Source organism: Rhinatrema bivittatum, chromosome 3 (assembly GCF_901001135.1).
Source record: "Rhinatrema bivittatum chromosome 3, aRhiBiv1.1, whole genome shotgun sequence".
Taxonomy (NCBI): Eukaryota; Metazoa; Chordata; class Amphibia; order Gymnophiona; family Rhinatrematidae; genus Rhinatrema; species Rhinatrema bivittatum.
This window is the reverse complement of record NC_042617.1, coordinates 233,481,398-233,506,141: the sequence shown is the minus strand read 5'-3', so window position 1 is coordinate 233,506,141 and position 24,744 is coordinate 233,481,398. Positions and strand designations below refer to the sequence as shown.

Genomic DNA, 24,744 nt, shown 5'->3' with positions numbered 1-24,744 from the left:
TTTTTAAAAGTTAGTGCCAGCAGCCTGGTTCCACTCTGGTTAAGGTGGAGCCCGTCCTTTCGGAAAGTCTCTCCCTTCCCCAAAAGGTTCCCCAGTTTCTTACAAAACTGAATTCCTCTTCCTTGCACCATCGTCTCATCCACACAATGAGACTCCGAAGCTCTACCTGCCTATGGGAACCTGCACATTGAACAGGGAGCATTGCAGAGAATGCCAGCCTGAAGATTCTGGATTTTATCTACCTAAAATCCTAAATTTGTCTTCCAGAAGCTCTTTCCCACATTTTCCTACATTGTTGGTGCCCACATGTACCATGACAGCAGTGTCCTCCCAACACTGTCTATAATCCTATCTAGGTGACGCATGAGATCCGCCACCTTTGCACCAGGCAAGCAAGTTACCCAGTGGTCCTCACGTCCAAGTTACCAAGTGGTCTTCACCTCACCAGCTACTCAGCTATCTACATTTCTAATAATCAAATCACCAGCTATGATGGCGACCTAACCCTTCCCTCCTGGGCAGTAGCCCTGGGAGACATGTCCTCAGTGCAAGAGGACAACGCATCACCTGGAGAGCAGGTCCTTGCTACAGGATCACATCCTGCTATACCAGCGTGATGTTCTCCAAGTGGGAGACCTTTCTGATCCAAGGCAGCACTAGGGCTGCCAGACTGGATTTGGGACTTGGCTACTATGTCCCTGAAGGTCTCATCAATATACCTCTCTATCTGCATCAACTATCTACATCTGCCATTCTAGCTTCCAGAGATTGGACTTGATTAACAGTACCATCTTTCTGTGATGGATATCTGTGAAAAACCTTTTAAGAAGAAAAACATATTTGATACTGCCTGAGGAGTTTTAGACAAATGTATTGGTATATGGGCATCAGGATAAATTAAACTTAACACAAACAGTACACAACCACCAAATTCAAATGGCAGAAGTACAGAAAAAGTGTTTTTTTCAGGCTTTAAAAAAAAAATCCTAAAGCTCACAAGCAGCAATTTAGATCAAATAACTGAGAAAACTGGCTATAATAATGCTATTTCTAAAAAATCAATTACAGACCAAGTTTAACACATTAATCATATGACTGTGAAAGGACCAGCCAACATGCAAATCTTTATTACAATTTTATTATATGTCAGGCTCTGTTGACCATGAAACAAAGTTGATAGCAAACTTCCAGGTAGATTTTAAAAGCATTGCTCGTGCAAAAACGGCCCCATACATGCATGTTGGTGCGCCCTACATGAGCAACGTGAATTTTAAGAAGCCGGGAAGTACGTGCGTGTATACCTGTGCGCGTGTCAAGAATAAGGAGGTAGAAAAGGGGCAGGGTATGGGCATTCTGGGGTGGGGCCAAGACTTCTGCACACAACCCCCAAATTTTGCAAGGTTGAACATGGCAACATGTGCCATGTTACCTGGTTAAGTTTATTACTGGTCCTCATAAGGCAGAAGTCTGGAGATTTTAAGCAAGAGGGATCCTCAACGTGTGTGTGTGTGTGAATGACACAGTGAGAGAGAGAGAACCTGTGTTAGAGAGACAATCTGACACACTTTATATATATATATATATATCTCCCACTGTAAGAAGGATGGCGTTACATTGGTCTGCCTAGGGCGCAAGGGTCTGTAGACCTTTGTAAGCCCCCTCCCCCTCAAAACCCATCCCTGAGTTGAAAGTGCCCCTCAAAGTGGGAGATATATAGAGTGCCAGATTGTTTCTCTCCTCCCTCTCCCCTGCCCAATGGTCATTTGTGCAAATACGCATGTAAAGGCTGCACGCACGTGCGCAGAAGTTAAACGATAAGCATGTACTTACACTTAATTTTATATTGTATGTGCATCTTTGCTCAAGCGCCCAATACATGCGTTTAGGGGTGCACCTTCGCTCCTTTAAAAATTTACCTGTTAATGCGTTTCTCCTGTAAAATGCACTGTTGCTTTCCAGTCAAATCAGAAAATGGATAGAGCAGTGTGCACTTACTTGTGGTACGTTGCAGTTAATCCACTGGGAATTTGGTAAAATGTCATCCCACAAAATCAGACATCTAGCAAGGGTCTGCAAGGAATTATTGGCAAGGTAAAAGATTACAATATTACATAACAGTGATGCTAAACCTGCTGACTAAAAGCAGAATATTTAATACGAATAAATAAATATTATAGAACAGTTGAAATAGGTCAGCTAAGTAACAATGAGCAGGTATGCTTTCTTACTTCCAAAGCCCTAAAAAAAACCAACCCACCCACATTCTTTGTTTTTAGTTTTTATTTTATTTTTCCTGGGAATTCCAATGTTATAAAAAAAAAAAACAAAAAACAAACTCAGTGGAAAAATGACACTTCCACTGATTTTTCTCCTATGTTATAACAAATTCATTTTTCCACTGATTTTTTTTTCTTTACAATATTGAAATTCCCAAGAAAAATAAAATAAAAACTGAAAACAAAGATCCCTAAATACCTCTTAGATATATTGTATGGTAATTATTGAGCACTATATCTTGCATATTCACTGAACAGCCCAGAAATACAATGCCAAATTGTCTCAAACCTTTTAAAAACATTTAGGGCAGGGGTAGGCAATTCCAGTCCTGGAGTGCCACATACAGGTCTGATTTTCAAGATATCCACAATGAATATGCATGAGATATAGGTACATACAAGAGATGTGCATTATCCAAGAATGAATTTACGATCTAGGAATAAAGGCCCCTCCTCAAGCTCCCTCACGCAAGAATCACATGACTAAATTCAACACGTGAGAGCGCCATATCCATCACCTGCCCCAAACTATGGAACGCTTTACCAATTGGAATAAGAACTCAACCAAACATAAAAATGTTCAAAAAGACTTAGAAACCTGGCTGTTCACGAGAGCCTACTCAAATTCACTCAATCAACCAGCAGACATATCAAATACGCAACCCAACAACATAAAAAGTATACATCCCCAGCTAAGTAATAATAATGTATAGGAAATATTTTTGCAATAGGAAATAAATTGTAGGATATAACAGTGTGTAAGAAATAACATCCCCAGCGTAGCAACACTGGGGTAGATTTTCTAAATTTGCGCGATCACGTACTTTTGTTCGCGCACCAGGCGCAAACAAAAGTACGCTGGATTTTATAAGATACGTGCGTAGCCGCGCGTATTTTATAAAATCTGGGGTCGGCGCGCACAAGGGGGTGCACATTTGTGCAACCAGCGCGCGTCGAGCCCAGCGCGCGCTGCCTGTTCCCTTCAAGGCCGCTCCGATTTCAGAGCGGCCTCGGAGGGAACTTTCCTTCGCCCTCCCCCCACCTTCCCTTCCCCTACCTAACCCACCCCCCGGCCCTATCTAAACACCCCCCACTACCTTTGCGCGCGCCAGCCGGCAGCCTTGCTCCGTGTTCCAGTCCCGGGGGCTGGTCCGGAGGCCGCGGCCACGCCCCCGGAACACCCCCCCCCCCGCCGAAACCATGCCCGCGTCGCCACCCCCGAAACGCTGCGTCGCTCCGGGCACGCCCCCAACACGCCCCTTTTAGAAAGCCCCGGGACTTAGGCGCGCGAGGGCCCTGAGTGCGTAAATCCGGACGGATTTACGCGCGCAGGGCATTTAAAATCTGCCCCACTGTGAAGGAAATATCCGTGCACTAGGAAATAACCTGCAGTCTGTAACAGTGTGCAAGAAATAACAGTGTGTAGGTAATAACCAGCAGTTTGTAACTTGCAGTATGTAACAGCGTGTAGGAAATATCTTTGCAGTAAGATAAAACTTGCAGTATGTATTAACTTGATGCGCAAGAATCTAGCAGATGCAACTAACACACATTACATGATATGACTATGGGATGATAATGTTAAAATTTGTTGCATGTTTTTGTAAACCGTTCTGATGGCGAAACCGAATGACGGTAAAGAAAACATACAAAATAAATAAATAAATAAATATTTACTTCTATCAGTTTGGGCTTCGTTTTCGGGCCCCTGTGGGTAATTTCATTTTTCCCGCATTTTCCGTGGGTCCCGATTTTTGTGTTAGTACGCGCTAACTATGGTTAGCGCGCACTAACACAAAGTACAAATTTTTCCAAAATTTTGGAAAAATTCCATTCGTTTTTCAGTGCCCTGGAACCATGACAAATTAGACAATTTTGTTGAAATTGTGTAATTTGTGAAAAGCTAATGCACATCTCTATACAATGGTAGCACTGTATACAAATATATCTCATACACATTCATTGTGGATATCTTGAAAACCAAGCCTTTTTGTGGCTCGAGGACCGAAGTTGCCTACCCCGATTTAGGGTTTAAAGCATAGAGCATTGATTAGTGGTACTGATTTGAACAGGCAGATTTCTTTCATAAAAGAGGAACATGATTCATTCCCATGTGCCACCGAATGCAGAAGACTGAATAAAAGGAGCAGTGCAATAGACAATTTTTTCACATTCAAAGACATGCAAGCAAGCAAAGAAGCAAAATAGTGCTTTCTGTATGCTTAACTCTAAAAATTCTAACCCCCTAAAGTCAGGAGTAAATATATTACTTTCTTCCCTGGATTTAAGTTGCTGATTTAATAAAATGGACTTTCCACTGATCCTCTGTATAAGTGTGTAAACACTCATCCGGCAGTTCATCAATATCATTGTTACATTTGCACAGTGCAAGATACTATTTTGGACCACTGGAGTGGAGAAGTAGCCTAGTGGTTAGTGCAGTGGCTGACAACCAGGGAAGCCAGGGTTCAAATTACACCGATACACCTTGTGACCTTGGGCAAATCATTTTACCCTCCATTTCCTCAGGTACAGATGGGGAGGTGGGAGGCATTTACTAAGCTGTTTTAGGTGTTCACCACGTGGTGAATGGCCTACTGCAGTGATAAAGTGGTATTTGAAATACTGCCCATTATTCTGCCTCTGGCACTGAGAGTATGGTAATGAGCTGTGGTTTCCTGAGAAGTCTCTCATATGGGATTTGTTAAATGCTTCTGAAAAACCACACATTCTATATCAAGTAGTTCACCATTGTACATAATCACATATACTTTCAAAAAAATCAAATAGATTGGTAAGGCAAGACTTCCCCCTTTACTAAAACCATGTTTACTTTTCCCATTAAGCCAGTTATGACTTTATGGCCAGCAATTTTAAGAAGATCTTCTACCATTTTGCCCGCACAGATGTCTATAGTTTCCTTAATCATCCTTATAACCCTTAGTGTTAACATTGGCCACCCTCCAGTCTATAGGAACTGTAGCAGTTTTAAATGATATTACAGGCAACAGGTCTGCAATTTCATATTAGAGTTATTTCAGAACTCTAGGGTGAATACCACCTGGTTCTGGTGATATGTTACTCTTTAGTTTTTCAATTTGATGTATTACATCTTCCATTAAGATTTCCTTTAGTTGCTCAGAATTATTACCATAAAAAAATGTTTCAGGTGTGGATATGTTTACAACATCATCCTCAGTAAAGTCCAAAGACAAGAATTTATCTAGTTTTTCCTTCCCCATTTATTATTTTATATCTAACCTGCAAGTACCTATGCTCATCTATTTTCCTGATTTGGATCTGCTTTCCAAGTTTTGAGTTGACCTTTTGGCTTATAACTGCATCCTTCTCCTACCATTAAATCCTGCTGGCAGTCTTTTGGGCTTTCTTTAACCTTTTTTAATACATAGAATGGATATCTATTAAAAATGGAGGTGTAAGTAATTAGTATATTGTTGAAACTGTCATGAATATCCAAATTATTCTACTATAATGTTTAAAAAAAAAAAATTTTTTTTCCACACTTACAAATTTCGTCCTCTTGGAATTGCCTCTATGATGTTTAGTTTTTGAACAAATATGTTTACTTCTTATCTGTAAGTTGTGTAATTAGAATGTATGTTCAAAACTTTAATATTTCATTTTGCAAAGTTGATTCTTACTTTGTAATAGTTTTGAAAAACTAATAAATAAAAAATAAAAAAAAAACATAGAATGGAATACATTTTATCTTGGTTTTCAAGATGGTATTTTTAAACGTCTATACCTCATGCAAACTTAACTTTCCAACTGATCCTTTTAATTTTGTTCTAATTTCCTGATTTTTTTTTATAGTCTCCCTTTTTAAAGTTATATGCTACTGCAATAGTTTTACTTAATGTCCTCCTTTCAGTTATGCCAAATTTGATTGCATTATGATCACTATTGTTAAGTGGCTCTCCAAAGTAATGCCTTGCACCAGGCCCTGTGTTCCACTGAGGTCTAGATCTAAAGTAGCTCCCCAACTCTCATTGGCTCTAGGACTAGCTGCTCCATAAAGCAGTCATTTATGACGTCTAGAAACTTAATCTCTTTAGCAAGTCCTGATGAGACACTAATAAAGTTCCCTTTATTATTGTGATACCAACTTTATTTGCATTTCTAATTTCTGCTAGCACTTCACAGTCTGTTTCTTCATATTGGCCAAGACGACAATAATATACACCCACTGCTTTACTCTCATCCTACCCACACACACAAATTTCTATCCATAAGGATTCCACAGTCAGGGATATTGCTAGCCATGAGCACACAGCCCTGAATCTCAAACAGCTGTTCTTTTTACTTCTCCGCAGGGAACAAGGGAGGAAGGGGCTGGAAAAGGAAGCAAAACACTTGTTTTCTTCTCTACAATATCTGCTCCAAATGTCTGCAGTCCCTGAAGAATTTTACTCAGGAAAATGAGGATGGGCCCATACCAGGCCACACAGGCCCAATCTGACATCCTTAGATCGAATGTCCACTGAAGACTCTTCCCCACCTCGCAGAAATAGGAAAATTAGTTCTTACCTGTTAATTTTCATTCCTGTAGTACCACGGATCAGTCCAGACTGTGGGTTGAGCCTCCTTTCCAGCAGGTGGAGACAGACTAAAACTGAAAGGATGTCCTACATGAGGACAGAGCCTATCATGTAACCCTTCAGTATAACCATTGTCAAAGCAGAAAACAACAAAACCAGAATAGGATCAAGCAAGTAACCATAACGCTCAAATGAGCAACTGCAGAACAATGTAAGAAACATGGTATGACTATACGGCTCTTGCATATACTTGGTAATTGAACAACCAAGGCTTCCGATGTAATTGCTCAATATGCTTGCAAAGAATGAAGTATCAAAATCTGTGAATCTGCAGGAACAAGCTTCAAGAGGACAGAAAGAAAAGACAAACAGGGAAGGGCATCTGGACTGATCCGTGGTACTACAGGAACAAAAATTAACAGTTAAGAACTAATTTTCCTTTCCGTATATGTACCCGGATCAGTCCAGACCGTGGGATGTACCAAAGCTTTCCTATACCGGGTGGGACCGAGAGAGTCCCGCTCGAAGCACTTGCCGCCCAAAAGGACCAAAAACCGGTGCTTGCACATCCAGACGGTAGTGTCGAGCAAACGTATGCAAGGGCGTCCAGGTGGCGGCCCTGCAAATCTCTTGCGGAGAGACCGATTGACTCTCTGCCCAGGAAGTAGCCTGAGAACGTAGCGAATGAGCCTTTAAGCCCTCCGGAATTGTCCGCCCTTGGCAGAGACAAGCCAAGGAAATGGCTTCCTTCAACCATCGAGCAATAGTGGTCTTAGAAGCCGGCTTGCCCTGATTGGGACCACTCCAGAGGACAAAAAGATGGTCCGAGACCCGAAAATCATTGGTAACCTGCAGTTACCGGAGGAGAACGCGTTTGACATCCAGTTTACGAAGGTCGCCTCCAGCGGTACTGGCAATTTCATCCGGAGAAAACGCTGGAAGCTCTACTGACTGGTTGACATGAAAGGCGGACACCACCTTAGGAAGAAAAGAGGGCACCGTTTTGAGAGAGACACCGGAGTCGGAAAATCGCAGAAAGGGTTCCCTACAGGACCACGCTTGAATCTCAGAGACCCTCTGAGCGGAGGCGATCGAAACAAGGAAAACTGTCTTGCGCATAAGGTCCTTCACCATAGCCCGACGGAGAGGTTCGAAAGGAGCAGAGCACAGGGCCCGGAGGACCAGATTGAGACTCCACGAAGGACAAGGATTGTGAGAGGGAGGACGCAGGTATTTGACTCCCCTCAAAAACCAAACGACGTCCAGGTGAGCCGCTAGAGGATGACCCTCGACCCATCCGAGAAGAGAGCCAAGAGTGGAAACTTGCACGAAGGAGAGGCCCTTGGAGAGACCCTTCTGTAGAAAAGAAAGAACTAACAAGACCGGGGCAGAGCGAGCTGAGACACCTGACTCTTCACAAACAGTCTCAAAGACTTTCCAAATGCGCACGTAGGCTAGAGATGGCAACTGCTTCCGGGCTCGAAGCAAGGTGGAAATGACCTCTTCCTTGTAGCTCTTACATCTCAGACGCCGCCATTCAAAAGCCAGGCCGCTAGACAAAAGCGATCGGCCTGGTCGAAAAATACGGGCCCCTGCCGCAGTAGACGAGGAAGATGGCCCAGCCGCAGAGGTAAGTCCGTCGCCAGGTTGACAAGATCTGCGAACCATGGCCTCCGAGGCCACTCGGGCGCTACCAGAACCACCAGGCCCCTGTGGAGTTCTATTCTTCTGAGGATCTTTCCCACTAGGGGCCACGGAGGGAACACGTACAGAAGGACGACCTTGGGCCAAGGAAGAGCCAGAGCATCTACTCCCTCTGAGCCGTGCTCCTTCCAGCGGCTGAAGAACCGATTTGCCTTGGCATTGCGCATGGTTGCCATTAAGTCCAGGTGGGGAGGGCCCCACCTGCCGACGATCAGATCCATGGCTACGTCCGAGAGTTCCCACTCTCCCAGATTGAGCGATTGGCGACTGAGAAAATCGGCCTGAACATTCTCCTTGCCCGCAATGTGGGAGGCCGCCAGGCAAACCAGGTGCCGTTCTGCCCAGGCGAAGAGTCGGCTGGCTTCCAGGGCCACCAGGCGACTGCGGGTGCCGCCCTGACGATTGATGTAAGACACGGTGATGGGGTTGTCGGACAGCACTCTCACCCCTTTGCCGCGTATGAGGGAGAGGAACTCCTGCAAAGCCAGACGCACCGCCCGGGCCTCCAACCGATTGATGTGCCAGCAAGTCTGAATGGGCGACCAGACTCCCTGAGTGGACCTGGACAGGCAGACCGCACCCCAGCCCGAGAGACTGGCATCCGTGGTTACTACTGTCCACTGTGGAGATCGAAGGGGCGCATTCGCCGGAGAAGATGGGGGAGCGAAAGCCACCACTGCAAGTCGGCGACGGTAGAGACCGAGAGGGGGAGGACTATGTGAAACTGTTCCGACACCGGCTGCCAACGGGATAGTAAAGCTTTCTGTAATGGTCGCATATGAGCAAAGGCCCAGAGAACCAGATTGATGGTGGAAGCCATAGACCCGAGAACCTGCAAATAGTCCCAGGCCATTGGCAACGGCAACGAGAGCAGATTCCGAATCTGGTTGATCAACTTGAGGGCCCGCACACGAGGCAAGAAGACCTTGCCCACTCGAGTGTCAAAGCGGGCTCCCAGTAACTCCTGGGAGGGCTGAAAGTTGCTCTTGGAAAAATTCACTATCCACCCGAGAGACGCGAGGAGGGCTAACATCCGATTCACCGCCTGATTGCAGAGAACCTCCGACTTGGCCCACACAAGCCAGTCATCCAGATAGGGGTGAACTAGAATGCCTTCCTGACGAAGGGCTGCCGCCACCACCACCATGATCTTGGTGAAGGTGCAAGGCGCGGTCGCAAGGCCAAAAGGTAGGGCCCAAAACTGGAAATCCCAGTTGAGGATGTGGAAACGAAGATACTTCTGGTAATCGCAGTGAATCGGGATATGAAAGTATGCCTCTGTCAAATTGAGCGAGGCGAGGAACTCTCTGGGGTGAACCACCATGATGACCGCACGCAAGGTTTCCATGCGAAAACGTGGGATCTTGAGAGCACGGTTGACCCATTTGAGGTCCAGGATTGGCCGAAAAGCCCCGTCCTTCTTGGGCACCACGAAGTAAATGGAATACTGGCCTGCGCCGAGCTCCTTATCTGGGACTGGGACAACTGTGCCCAGACTAAGGAGTCTGGCGAGAGTTTGCTCTACCGCTTCCCGTTTGGAACACCCACAAGGGGAGAAAAGAAAGAGATCGAAGAGGTCGCGGACAAGTTCGAAGGCGTACCCGTCTCATACAACGTCGAGGACACACTGGTCCGATGTGATTTTGACCCATTCCTCGAAAAAAAGGGAGAGGCGGCAGCCCAGAAAGGGGACCGAGGAATGGGCCGACTGACCTTCATTGAGTGGCAGGCTTGGGGGTGGAATGTGCAGGCTGGCCCTCGCGAAAGGGCCGACACCCACGAAAGGGCTGCAACCAAAACTGAGACCGGGAAGAATAACCCCTCGTGGAGCCACCCCGGCCGTGTGGGGTATACCGTCTCTGTCCCCAGAAACGAGGACAGGAGGGTGTAAAGGAGCGTGACTGCTTCGGACGATCCTCTGGGAGCTTATGGACCTTATTTTCCACCAAAGAATCCATAAGCTTCTCAAGGTCCTCTCCAAACAGCAACTTACCTTTGAAGGGCAGCGAGCCCAGCCGTGCTTTGGAGGACGGGTCAGCCGACCAATTGCGCAGCCAGAGGAGTCGCTTAGCGGACACCGCCGAGGCCATTGCCTTCGCCTGGACACAGAGGAGGTCGTAGAGTGCATCGGCCCCATAGGCGATGACGGCTTCCAAACGTTCGGCCTGCTCCGCCTCTGCGCCAAATAACTGTTGGGTCCACCTAAGACCTGTGCGCAGCATGAGACTGCTGCAGGCAGTCGCGCGGACCCCCAGAGCCAGGACATCAAAAATGCGTTTCATTTGCGCCTCAAGCTTGCAGTCCTGTCCGTCTTTCAGGGCCGTCGATCCCTTCACAGGGATAGTGATGTGCTTGGTGACCGCGGAGACGTAGGAATGCACAGAGGGACTTTTCAACATTTCTAAACATTCCTTCGGGAGGGAGTAGAGCTTGTCCATGGCGCGCCCCACCTAGAGTCCCGTTTCGGGAGCCTCCCACTCCCACAGGAGCAATAACTTGTGCATAGGATGAAATGGAAAAGCGCTGCCTGAGCCCTGAGTCCCACCAGGACTGGGTCCATATTTGTTGGCAAGGAGGCCAAAAGGGTATCCGCAGAGGGCCCCTCCAACCCCAATTCCTGGAGTACAAATGGGATGAGGGGCTCCAACTCCTCCCTCTGGAACATCCGGAGAACCCTGAGATCATCCCCCTCCAGAGGGGGAAGGGTAGCTGAATCAGAAAAAGGGTCAGGATCTGGAAGTACCGGATCCACCGGGGGGTCAGGGGGCACACCTGGGGCCACACACACCTGAATGGACCCTGGAGGCTCCACAGCCAGGCGGGCAGTCAACAGCGCGGAGCAAGGGATTTTTTCCAGGGGGGGGGTCAAGGTGGGGCTTCCCCCTCCTCCTGCAGGCTAGCCAAATAAGATTTGTGCAGGAGGAGGACAAAATCTGGTGTAAAATGAGCCCTAAAATTCTCGGGAGGGGGGGCGATGGAGGGATCAGGGACCACGTCCTGGGAGGCCTGGGGGCTCAAATCGGGGGTAGATCAAAAAAATTTGGCTCCCCTGCCCCAGGCAGCTCCGAAACGGGAGCTGCCGAAAAATCCAAGATGGCTGCCGTTCCCGGGCTTTGCCGACCCGGGAACGGGCTGGGGATGCGATCCCTGGGCTAAATTTGCATGACCTGCCGAGGAGGGGCCTTCCCCACCCGGCAGGCAAAGTCCCTCCTGTGAAAATCACGAAGAGGGCAGCCCACAAGCAAGACAGACTGCCGGCCGTGGCATGAGAGAAGCTGCTCTGAAGAGAAAAAAATCTAAAAAAAAGAAATGATTGGCAGCCCGCCGGCAGGAGTGAAGCAGGGGAGAAACCTGCTGACTCCTGCCTGTCTGGCTGCTGGTTCAAGCCCCCTGAAAACCAAAGAATAAAAATATGAAAAATATGAAAAATAATTTTCAAGTGCTGGGAAAGTTAAATAACTTTTAAACTGCACTATTCTGCCTTCTGTACCCACCCCAGAGAATTTACACGCAAAGCAGAATAGCATGCACTTTGGCACTATATACTAGAAAGCCAGCACTATTCCGCCTTTGGTGCCCACCCAAGAAAATATAAATTTTAGCTTACGCTTTGGTTTGACTTACCGAGCAATCAGCCTTCGCTTTCCCTGTGCAAGGATGAAGGAACCATGGCTGCTTCTAGAAAAACTGGAGACATCACTGATAATCTTCATGTGCACATTGCACACAACGTGTTTATTCAGGGAATAGAAATGCTTATAGTAAGCCATTGGTGCAACATGGGTGCAATCGATTGTGCCCATTACATTTGGCATGTCAGTTATATTGAAGAAAGTGTACTTCATTTCCTGCCACTCTATAAGTTGAAGTGGATACTTGATGTACTCCTTGATCCGTTTTATCATGGCCCTCAGTACCTGGCTGAAATGCCTTGAAAACATTGACTGATACATATCAGCCACTCCAGCCACTGTATTCTTGAGAGAGCCAGGGACAAGAAAATGCAAGGTATCGAGAAGCTTGACCAAGCATGGAATGGCACATCGATGATTGGTTAGAGGCTAGATATCTGTAATTTCTTTAGAAAGAAAAATTGCCCTGAAGCTCAGTCTATATGTCCGCACATCTGTCTCCAGTTAACTACAGCAATGTTGTCCTTGGACAAAATATCTGCTGCTTGCAAGTTCTTCTGCGAATGGCTTGATCCAGGTCAGCCTGTCCTCTTGGACTCTTCTCTCTTCCTCAGCGATAAAATGTCTTCCTTCTCTCTCTTCCCTGCTATAAAGCTTTTTCCACTCTTATGTACCAAAAATGTACCAAAGCATTAAAAAGCATTAAAAAAAAAAAGTACATAATCCATGTTTACCACAGAAAAGTTCAGCTTCACAATAGACTAAAATGGCCACAAGACGGGAGATCATGTGAGGCATTGAAGGGAGCAGATGTGATCTCCCTTCTCGGGTTTGACCACACCATCTAACCCCATCCCGCTTATCCCATTTACCATCCTTCATTGCGGGGGCAGCTCCTTTATCTAGCTGCAGCATTCTGAGTCGTTTTGGTGGGCAGATGGCGTCTCGAAACACTAAAAAGGACAAATACAGAGAGAAGACATGTGCACTAGAGCAGCCGGCCAAGGAGGATACAGGGCCGGCGGACACAGTGGCCCCACCACCGGCCACGCTTGCGGAAATGACAGCAGCAGTCATCGCAGCTCTGTCCCTGGAGTTTAAAAAGAGATCCGTGCAACTTGCAGAACTCTCGGCTGGCATGGCAGGGTTCGAAAAAAGAATGGAAGACATGGAAGGCGGTGTTGCAGACAACCAAGATGGCCTCCATACTACACAGGCTGACATTGCGGCCTTGAAGGCCGCAGTAGAGAAACAAGGCGCCAAGTTGGAGGATCTGGAAAACCGTGCCCAGTGGTCCAATTTGAGGTTTGTTGGGCTGTCCGAAACCATAGAGGAGAATAACCTACCTTGTTTTCTCGAAAAATGGCTCTCGGAGGAACCCGTCCGGGCCGGGAGCCTTAAGACTAGGCGCTAGTTGGATAACGTGAAGAACCTCCTGGGTAGTAATAGGACCATGTAAATGGGCTCGCTGCTCTAATGTTAAACTTGGGAGGGTCACTTGGGAGAGGAAACGGTCTGCCTCGATTGAATGCGCTTCATCTGAGGAGTAAAGAGTTGAGTAAAACCGACAAATAGTGGTCAAGATTGCGGGCATATCAGTATTGATGTGCCCAGCGTGATCCTGCAGCGCTGCAATATGTCTGGAGCGGCGGGCTGTGCGAATTAAGTTGGCCATCATTTTCCCTGCTTTATTGCCATACTGAAACAGCCGATATTGGTAATAGAGCGTGCTCTTTTTCGCTGCTGTGCACGGCCCACTTCGGGTGGAACGCGTGCATCGGCTAGGCCCCAAGAGAGCTGAGGGAGAAAAGCAGAGGGTGGTCATTGCAAAGCTCCTGAACTTTGCGCACAAAACGGACATTATGAGTGCCATTCGGCAAGGCAAAACGCTGACACAAAAATTTTGGTTTTCCAAGACTTTTCAACGGCTCTCTCGGCTCAGCGGCAAGTGATGGTCCCACTATGTACCCAGTTGTTTGCTCTGGGCCAGCGTGCAGTAATGATCTGCTGGTTATCGGATGCCCCCGTGATTCAGCAGTGTCTGTGCACCATCCCAATGGGGCCTCCCACCGATGCCCGCACCAACGCTCCGGGTGATGCCTGATGTGTTCGTGGTGGCAGTGAGGGCTGTCATTGAGAAAATTGGTGTTTTCAGCTACAGGCCATGATTTGTTTTGGCCATAGTGGGGTGGAGTTTTATGCTTCTACTCCCTTGGTTTCCCTTTGCTTTCTCTGGTTGCCTAGCGGCTCATTTTTAGCTTCATGAGAATGGAGTACCTTCCTCAGGATCTGCCGTCAATATTACTTATCACACGCACAATCGTGTACCTGGCAGAGGGGAGCACCTGTATTTTTGTGTTTTGTTCTTCTCTCTTTTTTTATATAACTCGTTTCTCTGGGGTTCTATCTCACTTTGGGATGCCGGCAGGACACAGGATACCCCTTATGAGATGGCAGATTTTGACTATTGAGCCAACATTTTTCTATCTGGATTTGTTTTCTTTAATTGCTTCTCCTTTTTCTTATTTATCGGATTAGGTAAGGATAGCTAAGGTGCCAGGATTCATAAACTGTCGTGCAGTGGTATGGGATATCATTGTACTTGTCTCAGATCAGTTTTGCAATGATGGGATTCACACAGGCTATTTTTCATTTTTTTCCTTTTTTAGCAAATGGTGGGGTGGGGTGGAGGGCTTGGTTTGCATAGTGGTGATCTTCTCCCGTTGTATTAGAGGCAATGGGGATAGTGGGATGTGGGTATGGGACTGGGTGCGGAACTTTGGGGTTCATCCTGGATTCTCAATCTCTCATTGATATGTGAGGATTTTGCTGTCTGTGGTCTGCTGGGGCGATGTTAGACTGGAGCTTGGTGCAGGAAGGGGGGGGGGGTGCTCGTGCTGGGAGGGCACCCCTGCTTTCTTTTAGGATTTCATGATTTCCTTAATGGTTGATATGCCCAGGCTCTGATGGCCCTTAGGCCTCGGGTGGTTTCATGGAATGTCTGGGGAATCTATTCCCCGGTCAAGCGTACTAAGATTTGCACAGTCTTGCGGAACACCTTAAGCTGAAGCAGGGATGGGTGGGTGAAGTGCATTATGCCTCCACCACCACAAAATCCGCAGGGGTGGCCATACTAATCCATAAGAAGATCCCTATTACCATCAAATGGGAATTAAAGGACCCTCAGGGACAGTATATAATATTGGTCGCGGAGCTTTTTACTACTTCACTGGTGTTATGTAATAGATATGCCCCAAACAATTATACTTCTGCCTTTTTTAGGGACATTTATGGTTAGTTGGTGCCTTATTTGGACCATATTTTAATTGTGGGAGGGGACCTTAACCCAGTCAGGGATCCCATTTTGGACTCATCACATGGGACCCGTCCTACTCACCCGCCTAGTAAAGGGATTGCTTTTTTAGAACATTCCTTGCATTTGGTGGACGTGTGGCAGACATTTCATCCCATGGAGACTGATTTCACACATCTCTCTCGGGCCCATGCCTCCTACTCGCGCTTGGACTACCTCTTCATCAGTGACTATGCCTTCCCTAAAGTGCTAGATGCCACAATAGAGGAGCTTAGTATATCAGACCACGCACCTATATGGATTGAACTTTCCTGGTCCTCTGCTCCATCCTCTTCCAACCTGTGGCGATATCCATATTTTTTAGCCAAGGACACTTGTTTTCAGGAATTTAGTCGAATTATTCACAACTCAATCAAGAATATGCGAAGGACCCTGTTCTGTTTTGGTATGCAGGCAAAGCAGTAATCCACGGTGATATTATTTCATATCTGTCCCACCGCCGGAAAATGTTGGATAAGCATTTGCTGTCATTGACGGCCCAATTCCATAAGGCCAAACGATCCTTTATTCATTTTCTCACACTCAATCCAATCGTGAACATTTGCTGGCAGTCCAAGCAGCGAGCGAAAAAGAGCACGCTCTATTACCAATATCGGCTGTTTCAGTATGGCAATAAAGCAGGGAAAATGATGGCCAACTTAATTCGCACAGCCCGCCGCTCCAGACATATTGCAGCGCTGCGGGATCACGCTGGGCACATCAATACTGATACGCCCGCAATCTTGATTACTATTTGTCGGTTTTACTCAACTCTTTACTCCTCAGATGAAGCGCATTCAATCGAGGCAGACCGTTTCCTCTCCCAAGTGACCCTCCCAAGTTTAACATTAGAGCAGCGAGCCCATTTACATGGTCCTATTACTACCCAGGAGGTTCTTCACGTTATCCAACTAGCGCCTCGTCTTAAGGCTCCCGGCCCGGACGGGTTCACGGTGAAGTTTTATAAAACCCTCTCTGCGGAATTGGGGGCTTGTTGTCCTCTGTCTTCAATGAATTAATCCAGACATGCGCCAGATATGTCCCTACCAACACAGCGCACATTACATTAATCCCCAAACCCAGTAAAGAGCCCTTGCCTCCAGCTTCCTACCGCCCCATTTCCCTTTTAAATTTCGACCAGAAGTTGCTTGCCAAGATTTTGGCGGAGCGGCTGGCAGTTATATTGCCGGAAATGATACAGTCGGGACAGGTGGGATTTGTTCGGGGACACTATGCCCTCAATAATATTCATCTGGTTACTACCGATATGGCATTATGCTAAAGGGCGGGTGATCCGTTCTTGGTTGTGAGCCTGGACACGGAAAAGGTGTGTGACTGAGTCGAATGGAAATATATGTTTCTTCTCCTTCGTTGCTTGGGCCTTGAGGGTTTCTTTTTTTTTAAAACAGTATCTGTCTGTTGTACACAGACCCAAGGCCTCCATTATTGCCAATAATTCGCAGTCTTCCCCTTTTCCGATTCATTGAGGCACAAGACAGGGATGCCTGCTGTCCCCCCTGCTATTTCTCTTGACTCTGGAGCCCTTGCTGCGCAGTATTCAGGCCACCCCGGAAATTAGGGATATCCTGCTTCAGGGGCCAGTGTTCAAGTATGCCGCCTTCACGGACAATATCTTGTTGTTCCTCACCATGCCTGAACGCTCGCTTCCCCCCCCCCCCAAGGCTTTTTTCTTTTTTTTTTTTCATTTAGATTTTTATATTCCGCTTTTCGCATTTTTTTCAGCACTTCAAAGTGGATTACATTCAGGTACTTTAGGTATTTCCCTATCCCCAGAGGATTTACAATCTATGTATGTACCTGAGGCAATGGAGGATAAAGTGACTTGTCCAAGGTCACAAGGAGCAACAGCAGGACTAGAACTCTGGTCTCCTTCAGACTTTTGGGGGGTTTTCCGGACTCCAAACAAACTGGGAGAAATCAGAAGCTCTAAGTTTTCTTTCCACAGTTAGGGACCAGTGGCAGGGGCCTTTCCTGCTTCACTGGGCGACTGACCACATTCACTATCTGGGGATCTTGGTGTCCACCGATTTGGAGGCTTTATATGCTCTTAATAATTCACCCCTATTGTTATAAACAAGGGACAAACTCCAAGCATGGAAGGATTTGCCGCTCTCTTTGGGGGGCCGTATTAATATGTTTAAAATGATTTTGTTCCCCAAATAGCTGTATTGCTTCAGAACCTGCCGCTCCTTCTCAAATGGAAAGATGGACCTGGGTGTTTTGGATGTGCTCCTCCATAAATTTTTGTGGCGGGGCAAGCAACCACACATTGCCTTGGCACAGCTCCGAGAGACATGGGGTCGGGGTGGTATAGGAATTACCGATCTTGCCCTTTATAATTTGGCCAGCAACATTTGTATTGTGAGGGGGTGGGTTGTTGGGTTCTTCAACTTATATATATATAAAGGCGGACCAAACGCTGGTGGCGCCCTGGCACTCAAGATTTGTTTTGCCAGTGCGGACCTCTCACCTTTCGGACAAACTGAGGCAACACACTCTACTAGAGCCCGCACGGCGGGCTTGGCAAAGGCTGTGCAAAATCTTGGGTATCCCCTCCCAATGCGCTTATCTCCTCCCCTTACAGGGGAACGCGCAATTTATGCTGGGCTCATACACCATGGCTTTCCGATGCTGGGCAAAGCAGGGGATCACTCAATTAGGGCATGTCCTGGATGGGGAGGGGGTACTTCTTTCACTTCCCCAACTCAGTGATATTTATAAGTTAAGACCCGATCAGGTTTTCCCCTACCTACAGCTGCAACACTATGTCAACTCCCTGCCAATGAACAGCAGGGCGCCAACGGTCTTTGGGGCGGTGAACAAGTTGCTACAGTTGGAGAAGTCAGAAAAGTTGACATTGGCTGGGGTGTATAAGGGGCTAAAGAACATGGCTATCTGTGACAAGTGTGAAGCTGGCTATCCGTACCTTCTGGGCATGCATTACAAAATATTTGGGTGATTTAATGGATGTTAGAGTTCCCTTCTCTCCGTCAGCCTTCTTGTTTGGTTATATAACTTCTTCCATGATTAGGGGGGGGCAGAGCACCGCCTGCTCATTTTTAAGGCCTGCCAGGTCGGGAAAAACTTGATCTTTCTTCAATGGTGTTCCTCTGAGGCCCCCCTCATACTGGATGTGGAGGAATGCTTTTCACAGACTGTTGGAGATGGCGAGCCCAGCTTCCAGATTGTCACTGCTGCATCGCCGTAAATTTCTGAAGACATGGAACATTTACATGCAATCTTTACCACACCGAGCGCGGAGTTTGATTTTGAATGACTGAATGTGGGCGCACAGTGTGCTGGACAGGCCGGTTTGGGTACCGCTGGGTTTTCTCTAGGGGCCTTGTGATGCATTTTGATACTTTGGCCCTCGACCATAAGGTGACAGAGTCGTGAATCCAGGAGGGGAAAAAAAAGGGGGGGGGGGTAGGGGGCAGGTGGGAAACTGTAGGGGGCAGCGGGGTCCCAGAGGAAATGTAAATGAGCAAGAGTGTATTATTCCATTTATGTATCCCCGGGCTGTGGAAGTGTCCACACAGCCCAGGTGGTGTGTTTTGTTTCTGCTCAATAAAAATCATTTATTCAAAAAATGGCCACAAGAAAAATGTGCTTTAACTATTACTCCTGCCCTGACCCAGGCATTAAATTTCCACTGCTATAATACTAGCATTAAGACATCTCCCCACTAAAGTGGCTCTTTACATTATTCTGTAATAGCTAATGCCCTCTTTTACATGTGATTTGCATGCACCCACGCCAAGGGTAATTTTTAAAAGCATTTACATGATTAAAATTGGATTTTACTTGTGTAAATGCATTTTACCCATGTAAATGGGCTTTTGAAAATTGCTACAATATATACCATTGAATTGTTTATAGGATATTTAAGTGTAAGTGCACTTTATGCAGATAAATGGCTTTTAAAATTGCTATGAGTATGTGTTACATTTACAAGTGTAATTCCTTTTAAAATTACCCTTTAAGCGTACCACAGGTTGTTTCATAAATGTGTTTTTTTGGCACTAAAAACACATCTAACATAGTGCATTCACACATGCAAATGATGCTTGTCTTTGGCTTTATAATTCTGACCAAAACAAGGCTGGGTCCAAGATGAAACTTAGAGCACCTTTTTTGTTACAAAAGTCACCATCATGCCCGAGTAAGGTTAGTGCCAAAAAACCCATGCTAAAACTGGAGTAAAACTGGAGTAAAAACTCCATACATCAGCCTCTATGTTACTAAGATCTTAAGGTACTCCCAAGGAGCATTTTGAACTGTGCCAATGTTGATAGCAATTAAGCAAATTTGGATATATTAGCAGACCTTTTTGGGGGCATTCCACCTTCTTATATGATAAAAAGTTAATACAATAAGTAGAAAACTATGAGATTATATAGTACACTGAAAGATATGGGAACTTATTCTTTGGAAAGTGATTAGATTAAGGAGGTGGTGGAATCAGCAAAGGAAAGGAATGTTAAGATGTTTATAATTGTCCTATGGTTGGGAAGCAAAATCAAGCACAAGATGATGATAATGTCAGGGGTCACCAGGTTAAATGCTGTGAAAATGGATTTAAATAATGATCACTTGCTTTAAGCACAATAACCTAATGAAAGGCCATTCGGCTTATACTTATAATTTTGTACATTTGGTAGGTGTTTGCTTTCATAAAAGAACACACCTATTTATAGTTCTCCTAAAGTCTTGGAGTGCTCGGAGATAGTCCTTTGGCAAGTTATTTGGCATGGAGGGCAGAAGCTAGAGACAAGCCAGCCACAAAGGAGTGTAAACAGTGGTGTGAATGGTGGGCAAAAGAAAAACAAACATTTTAAAAAGAATAACAAATATATATCAAAATTATAGTAAAACTGTAAAAATTCATCTTATTAAACCATCATTAAGTCAAAGATGATTTTAATTTAAATATACAGCAGCAGAGGGAAAGTGCGACCAAGATAGATTTTGATTGTTCTTCGTAATTAAATAACAGGTACTAAGGTCATCAAATGCTGGTTTATTCAAAAGCTCCAAAATATTTTGATAAAGGTACAATCCCCTGACAAAGTGCGTGTTTCGTTGGGGAAGCTGTGTCAGGAGAGAAGAGGAAAGGTAACACCATACATAGGGTTTATGGAGCATAAGAATTCTAACACAGCATCGTTGGATGATGATATTGTAATCCTGCCCTTCAAGGATCCAGCTTCCAACCTGGTCAGTATTTATTGCATCTGTGATAATTCCTGGCAGATTGGCCAGTATATGTGAAGTCATTTTACTGGCTGCCCGTAGAGACACCTATTGGGTTCCAGAAACACACAATTGATGGGACATTCAAAAGCATGTGCAAGGCAAGATTTTAACTACACCTTTTTCATTTGGCGTTAAGCCATGCGATATGGCTTTATTGCACTTAGCGAAAATTCTGCTAAGAAAAATGTATACTTTTGTAAACCGTTGTGATGGCTCTACCGAATGACGGTATATAAAACTCAACAAATAAATAAATAAATAAATAACTAAATAGTGGTTTCAGTATTTTAAGCTGCTAGGGGAGAGAGAACATAGCTTAGTACCACGGGGTGGGGGGAAGAGACACTCTCTACCTGGGTAACATCAAGCTAGGTTGAGAGAACATTGCACAAATCTCATCTTTGGGTGAGTTTCCTTTCTCCAAAGGTCATCAAATCTTCACAAGAGTGCACGGTTCTGTTCGTATGTCGCACTCTGGATGTCAAAGTGGCCCCTAACCCCTACACTAATACCTAAACCTCACCTCGAGTAGCTAGGTGGGCCTCATATAGAGGTATAAATACCTACCTAGTATGAGGGCCTTATAGCTAGGCGCTTGCTCTCCCCCCCTCCCCCAGTGGCTGTAGACAGGAAAACAACAATTCTGGCACATCGCAAAGTGCGAAAAAGTTATTGCAGTTTGTGCTAATACCTATGCGAAGCGCTAAGATAGTGCACTTTGTGATATATAGCCTATTACCATAAAACACACCCCTTTTCCTATCGCATGCGATATTTAGTGCATTTTGATAAATCCAGGCCTTAGATTGTAAGTCCTCTGTGTATAGGGAAATACCGTCAGTACCTGAATGTAATCAGCTTTGAAATGCTGAAAAAAAGTGCAAAAAAGCGGAATATAAATAAAAGAAATAAAAGAAATTACTTACCTTTCCTGGCTTTTTAATCAAGGCGCATACACACTAAAATTAATTTACCCCATTGCCCTGCAAGTAATGATTAAAAACACTCTTTCACTGCCAGCTAAATCTTCTCATCCCAATACTCCCTCAATGCAGAAAGCAGGCTAGGTTTAACACTAATTAGCAATTCTGGATACCAAGCTGCGACTGACTTGCTCTATGGCATTTGGTAGCACAAAGGGAACAGAAATTAAGAAAAAGGATTCCTCTATGTTATGTTTGGGAATAAAATGCCCAAATTGATCAAGAGTGCTTGCATTCCTATAATCCCATGGCTAGTGATGTTAGGCAGAGCAAATATCATGCATGGTGCAAATTGTTTATATACAGAAAAAAAAAAAGAACATACCCTCAATAAAAGAAATTCTGGTTTAACGAAGTCTAGCAAATACATCGTATCTGGAGCACGAAGCCAGTCAGCAATTGACCTGTTAAAATCGAAATCCAGCTAGTCAACACAAAAAATCAAATCTTCCTTCAGTAGATATATTTTGATACATTTGTCGGTACTATTTCAAAAGTTTAAGTCAAATTTAATATACTTTAAAAGAAACACAGCATTTTACATAAATTAGGCGTCCCTTTGACTAAGACGCCAGTAACTACAAACCTGTCAATTTATTAGTATTTCCATTTCTGCCTTCTACCAACTAGGCTAGTCAGCAGGGTTTTAAGGGTCGGGGCTAATAGGATAAAAAGCGACGGGGTTTAGGGAGGGCCTTTCCTTTACTGGGGCAAACAGGGAACAAACTGGGGAAACAAGTAATTGCATCGGTGTGCGTATCTTTTAAAATCCCCCCCCACTTAAACGATTGAGGCAGTATTTACATGCAGATGTGTGCGTCAATGTAAAATTGTGCACACATGTACGCGCATATAGTCGATTTTATACCATATGTTCATGTGCTCCCGCGCGCAGATCTTAAAATTCACCTTAATACATACAGGTGTAACTTAAGCCAGCTAACACATTTTCACCTGTTGTTGGTTTTAGGTATATCATCGCTAGTGCTAGTGTGGCACCGGGGCATGTAACATCCACATTTATGGTGTCTCCTTCCTGCAAAAGAACATTGTTTTTAAGTGCAACCTCCAGATACATATGAATGAGAGCAGAAGTGTACATCTTTTCAAGCAGGCATGCAAACACTGAGGTCAATAATTCAAAGTTATTTAGAAAGATACCTCAAGCAGTCTAAATGGCAAGTTTCTGAATATTGAGCCACTTATCCAGCTAGATTTTAGCTGGTTAAGACACTATGCGGCTAAAATCTAGATTTAAAAAAAAAGAGGCATTCCGGGAGTGATTTGGGAAGGAGTTAAGTTATCCAGCTAACTTAGTTGAATTTCACTACTATCCGGCTTATTATCCAGATAACTTTAGACCTGCTTCAGAGCAGGTCTAAAGTTATCCAGCCTTGTGGCTGGATAACTAGCTACTTATCTGAATATCTTCAAACTACCCACAGTCTTATGTTTCCAGTACTGCTTCTGATAGATGCAACGCTGGAGTGGGTATGTTTGTACCTTGCAAAGGTCTTTTTTTTTTTAAAGGTATTGGAGGGGATGCGGGGGAAGGGGGTGGCCCGATATATAGAAACTGTGGCTGGGTGTGTGGGTCGCAGGGCAGCCCAATTAAATTACATAGAAGAGGGTGGGGACAGCAGGCCCAACCTGCAGACACACCACACAGCAAAGTTGCTTACCTGTAACAGGTGTTCTCCCAGGACAGCAGGATGTTAGTCCTGACATATGGGTGACATCATCAGATGGAGCCCTGTCACGAAATACTTTTGCAAAGTTTCTAGAACTTTGACTGGCACACTGAGCATGCCCAACATGCCACTAACCCTGTGGCTACCAGGGGTCCCCCTTCAGTCTCGTTTGTAGCAAAAGTACGAGCAAAAAATAAAATAAGAAAACGGTATCGAATCCAACTCCGAGGGGTGGCGGACAGGTTTCGTGAGGACTAACATCCTGCTGTCCTGGGAGAACACCTGTTACAGGTAAGCAACTCTGCTTTCTCCCAGGACAAGCAGGATAGTAATCCTCACATATAGGTGAATAGCAAGCTACAGGCTGACTCATAATGAAGCAGGCCAAGCAGCACATAACATGTGCAACAGGCACAACAACTGGGGTGCTGCTGGCAATGATGAGGCAGTCTGAAATTCACAGCGGGTCAAGGTAGGACGAGTTGGGTTCCTACACTGGGAATAAGTTCCTTAGGAGAGACTGGCCAAAGACAGAGTATTGTCGCCCAGCCTTGCCCAGGCAGTAATGGGCTGCGAAGGTGTGGAGAGAATTCCACGTCGCAGCCTTGCAGATGTCGACAATCGGTACTGAACAGTAGTGTGCTACTGATGTTGCTATGGCCCTGACTGAGTATGCCTTCACTCGTCCCTCGAGTGGAAGGCCTGCTTGCTGGTAGCAGAATTCAATGCTGTCTGCTAAACAGTTGGAGAGGGTCTGCTCGCCCACCGCAACTCCAAGCTTGTTTTTGTCAAAAGAAACAGAGTTGGGTGGACTTTCCTTTGGACGTGGTGCGGTCCTAAATAAAACCCAAGTGCACGCTTACAGTCCAGGGTGTGCAGAGCTCGCTCACCCAGGTGAGTGTGAGATCTTGCAAAGAAGGTGGGCAAGACGATGGACTGATTTAAGTGGAAATCTGTTACCACCTTAGGAATGAATTTAGAGTGAGTGCGGAGAACCACCCGGTCATGTAGGAACCTTGTGTAGGGTGAGTAGGTCACAAGGGCCTGTAACTCACTTCCCCTGTGAGCAGATGTAATGGATACTAGGAAAATAATTTTCCATGTAAGATATCTGAGGTCTCAGGAGTGCAGGGGCTCAAAGGGAGGACGCATGAGCGTGCAAGAACTACATTGAGGTCCCATGCCACAACCGATGGTCTTAGAGGAGGCTTAAGCTGTAGTAGGCCTCTCATGAAGCGGCTCACCGGGGTTGAGCAGTTATCAGGGCATC

At 45.7% G+C, this 24,744-nt stretch overlaps 1 long non-coding RNA gene across 1 annotated transcript; it reads right to left on the bottom strand.

Annotated features, from left to right (window-relative positions):
* Positions 1-1,995: 1,995 nt before the first annotated feature.
* Positions 1,996-22,753, bottom strand: LOC115087296. The gene is made up of 3 exons (XR_003855493.1): positions 22,738-22,753; positions 22,109-22,187; positions 1,996-2,070 (listed from the first exon to the last, which is right to left on the bottom strand). It is a non-coding gene; the product is annotated as an uncharacterized LOC115087296 (long non-coding RNA).
* Positions 22,754-24,744: the final 1,991 nt, after the last annotated feature.